Raw genomic sequence first — 4,947 nt, 5'->3', positions numbered from 1 at the left:
AAGTAAGATAGTTAAAGAATATTTGATAGTCAAGAATTAGGAGATAAGTAAACAGCACAGATATATTTTGTCAGAGAATGACAGGAGAGCTGAAGCCAGAGAGTAGACAATTCAGAAGAATCAAGTTCACGAACACTAGAGCAAGATAAGTCATTGTGTACATGTACACAACATCCACCTTTGGCTTTGAAATGAGTCTAGAGAAAGTAGGAGGATACAGAAAAGGGTTTGATGTCAGTTGCCTCAGATAGCTGAGTCTCAGTAAGAAAAAGAAGATGAGGTTTAGAGAAGGAGAGATGGTGTTCGACAGACTGAAAGTTAAAGGAATGGCTGCGAATGTTGCAGAAATGAAGATATGAGTCAGACAGTGGATCCAGGCAGCTCAAAGAGTCTTCATCTGGAGAGGGGCGGATGGTGGGGGCATTTATCGTTCACCCCCTGGGGACTCTGAGGCATTGTTGTAATGTGCCATTTTACTTTTTTTTTTTTTTTTTTTTTGAAAAGGAAGTGTAGTGTGTACTATGTATGTAGTTTGGTGTAGATAGTTAGAGAAACTTGTACTGGAGAACATGCTGGCCTACTCTCTGTGTTACTGAAACACTGAAAAAGTTCGCCAAAAGGGGATGGTCAGAAACTAGTCCTGATGGCTGATGAAACGGGAGCTCCAGCTCTCCCTGTCATCAGCTTTCCATCTACCTTAGGAGTACTGCCCTACTCGACTGGTGCTACAGTCTACTCCTACTGATTTAACGAGGACAGCAGACTCACTTGATCGGGACAGCAGACTGACTTAATGGGGACAGCAGACTCGACGGTGGCAGCAGACTGATTTAATGGGGACAGCAGACTCACTTGATGGGGACAGCAGACTCACTTGATGGAGACAGCAGACTCACTTGATGGGGACAGCAGACTCACTTGATGGGGACAGCAGACTGACTTAATGGGGACAGCAGACTCACTTAATGGGGACAGCAGACTACTTGAGGGGGACAGCAGACTACTTGAGGGGGACAGCAGACTCACTTGAGGGGGACAGCAGACTGCCTGAGTGGGGCAGCTGACTCACTTGAGGAAGACAGCAGACTTACTTGAGGGGACCACAGACTCACTTAAATGAGACAGCAGACATTGAATAGGGACAGCAGACTTACTTAAGAAGAGATGTTAGGTAGCTTCCTTAACCGATGAGAATACAGACCTTGGACTTACCGTGGCCAGGTTAACTATTTATCAGTCAGACCTTTTTTTTTTTCCAGCTAATATAATTTAATAATTTAATGGGACCTGCCCTCTGATAAGTTAAATTAATATCAAGAAGCTTTCACATACAACATTATTATTATTATTAATATTATCAATATTATTGAAATGCGTGATGTACAACATAGTGTCCCCGGGAACCCACCAACACCCCCACCCAGACCCCATGGAGTAGCCACAGCCGAACCCTGGGATGCCATGCAACAACAGCATAAGTCAGGCCGGGCCGTGCACCCCTATAGCAACCAGCCGCCGCACCATCGCCCTCGCAGGAAGAGGACACTACCTTCGGGAAGTGGGACCCCCAGATCAGCTCGGAGTGGAGCTGCTCATTCAGCTCCAGACAGCGCCTCTCTGGAGACGGCCTACTGCCGCTCCTGCCTTTGTCAGACGGCCGATTCCTGCTTAGAAAGTGTTTCTTCCATGTCGGCCTATTGCCGCTCCTCCCTCTGGCAGAAGGAGTCAGCCGACTGCTGCTCTCACCTTCGTCAGAAGGCCGATTGCCACTCCGAAGGTGCTGCCCCCGAGTCGGCCTGTGCCGCTCCTCCTTCCAGCAGAAGGAGTCGGCCTACTGCCGCTCCTCCTTCCAGCAGAAGGAGTCGGCCTACTGCCGCTCTCACCTTCGTCAAACGGCCGATTGCCACTCCAGCGGTGCTGCCTCAGAGTCGGCCTACTGCCGCTCCTCCCTCCGGCAGAAGGAGACGGCCTACTTCCAATCAGAAGGTGTCCAGAGGCTCGTTGATTCCCCCACTCAGGCCACAGCCAATTGCCAGGCCTCGGCGCCTATTAGTTGCGCCCTTGGGCAGCCACAGCCGATTGCCGGGCCCCACGGCCAAAGGGAGGTGTCGACAGTGTCATCGCCCCAGTGTGAGACGAGAGCCAGGACCTCCAGTATTGGAGAACCCCAGTGAGGCCTTCCGGCCTCCCCTGGCCTCCGCTCCCTACGCCTGGCCCTGGAGAAGACCCACCTGACGGACCCTAGTTCTGGTCGGTGCCGCAGCCCCTCCCTGACGGCGCCCCTCGACTCTGGGGACCACGGCCCTCAGTCCCTCCAGACCCTCCCCAGGATGCCCGGGCGTGATCTCTCCACGCCTACAAGGCGGCATAAGACCTCCACCTCCGGCCGAGACCTGAACCAGAGATTCCTGGACCTGTTTGGCCCCAGTCCTGAGGGCCACACTCCTGAACCTAGCCCGGAGACTGTGGGCTCTTTCACCACCTGCACCCCTGGACGCAAGAGGACGCCCCTGCGAGTCGTCCCGTGCCCTCTCGGCACGCCCTCCCTTGGCGGTGCCCATATCCCAGCAGAGTTGTCGATGATGTGTCTCCCTGCCGCCCACACCAAATGAGTGAATATGTTAAGTGTGGTATTGCCCTAGAATCAGTAAAGTGACTTATGTTAAGTGTGACGGTGCCCCAGAATAAGTGTAACAAGTGATACAGTGACTTAGAGTATGTTGAATATCGTGGCGAGTGAAATCATAGGCGGATGAATAAGGACGAGTGCAGAAACTAAGTTCTGGTGAAGCAGACTCACGAGTGACGCCCTTGTAGAGAATCAGTAAGACTATTATCCCGAGAGATTCCCTATAGTGAAACATACAAATGTCCTTTGCTACCAGGAAGCAGTAGAGAAAAAGTGTTAATAATATTCTTCCGCTTGTATTACCATAAACACAGTAAATTCCCAGTGTCCCCTATCCTCCCTTAAAGAATCTACTTCCAGCGGTCAGCGCGTGTGTAAGAACCTGGACGAGGAATAGAACCAATTGTCAAAATCCCTTTGCTATCAGAAAACACTAAGTTTGAATTAATAATACTTACTCCCTCCCAGTATTACTATAACGTTATTCTGACCCTCCGCACATCATCCCTCACCCTCCCTCATGTGAGACTCACCCCCGCACTCCCACTCGCCCTGCAATCCTGTATTCCCTGTACACCTGTACCCTAAATTTACAGTGTTGGCATCAATATCTGTTGAGCCATTATCTTGCGAGATACTAATATCCTAGTTAAGGTTTCATTTTCTGTCACATACTGTGTTGTAATATCTGCTGTTTTTGTCCTATGTCTGACTGTGGTAATATATGTGTAAAGGTTATTGCCTGAAGTTTTTGTGTCCTACCTCCCTTTATTGCACCAAGCCCTGGTCTCGAAAGAGGACCCCACTACACGTTAGTTGTTCTAGGACCGAGGAGTTGGGCCTTTTTCACCTAGCATTACACTGGTGGCCAGCGGTGGTTCTTGACCCTGGCGTAGAAGAGAGGTAGCAAGGAAATATTTGACAAAATGGCAACTAAACCACACATACAGTTACCCAACTTTGACCCTGACCAGTACGATACATGCACATATCTGGCAATAATCAAGCCCTTACTGGATTTTGGCTTTGATAATGACCAACAGAAAATTGCAGTCACACTTCCACTATTGGACAAAGCAGCGGCGAACATAGCACCGAAAATCGTCCCGGAGATCACCTGGCACAACTTTACAAAGTTCGTTGTTCAAGCCATCACCCCATCATTAGGGAGAGTGGTGGCTCTATCCCAATTGGATAGTTTTTCATTTGACGGGGATTTAGGTAATACTCTGATAAAGGCTAGATGCCTAGTTACTTCTGCCTACCCGGAGGTAGATGAAGAAACCCGGGATTGGCACACGTTTAACACTCTGCTCAGAGTGCTTCCGAGTGTTGTCAAACAACGCTTCACTATCCATGACCCAACTGGAGACATGGATAGAGATGTCCAGCTCATACGGCGCCTCCTGACCGCCTGCCCTACTCCCTAGCAAATTAATGTGGTAAAGAAACTTCCCACTCAACCCCCGGCTCCCCCAACCATACCACATCCGCCCTTGCCTCACACCAGCCCTACCCCAGCGCCCAGCCCACCTAGGGCACACCCTTCCCACCGGCGTCCCGCCCCGTGGGAAAATCTGAATCTGATCCTAGTGAATCCATGGGAATTCACAGCCTGCAGCTCTCGCTGTCACCTACATGACATACGGGACCAGCTTAAAACTGCCTGCCGCAGAACCACAGCCCCGGGTTCACGTAAGGTGTCTTCTTTGGAAGGTGAGGCCCCAGAAGACGAACTGGCACCCATGGACGAGCCCCATCCGGGAGAACAGGAGCAGGAACAGGAGAATGAAAGCCCCAGACAGCTGGATTTTTAGGCCCACCCCCTCACCAACCCATGGTGGCGGGGGCCATTACCCCTAAGTATTGCCCCCCAGTGTACCACAAGATGAAATTAAACGGCGTGAAGGCCAGACTGCTAGTCGATACGGGATCAGCCAGGTCCTGCCTTTACAGCCACTATTTCTTCCGCCACAAATCGACCTTTGGCCTACTCTGCCCCACTACCACTTACCTTGTGGACGTGGGGGATGGCCCCCTGCCCATCCGTGGGGAGACTCGGGCCCTACAGGTCGACACCCACCAGCCGGTGTCCATCCAACACCAATTCATTATTTTCGACTCCTCCTGCCGGAGCTACAACGGGTACTTGGGACTAGATTTACTCCAAAAACTTGGAGCTACAGTTGACTGCCGCTACCCCCACCCAACCCCACCCAGGCCGTTTGCACCTGTACGCCAAGGCCCCGGCCGGAAGATTCGCCCCCTCCCGTGCTCCCCCCCTCCTCCCCTCCCTCCACCCCCTCTCCTCCTCCAGT

This window comes from Coenobita brevimanus, chromosome 67 (genome assembly GCF_032717465.1).
Source record: "Coenobita brevimanus isolate Jiangsu-jjx chromosome 67, ASM3271746v2, whole genome shotgun sequence".
Lineage (NCBI taxonomy): Eukaryota > Metazoa > Arthropoda > Malacostraca > Decapoda > Coenobitidae > Coenobita > Coenobita brevimanus.
The sequence above is the reverse complement of the archived record's forward strand: the minus strand, read 5'-3'. Positions refer to the sequence as shown.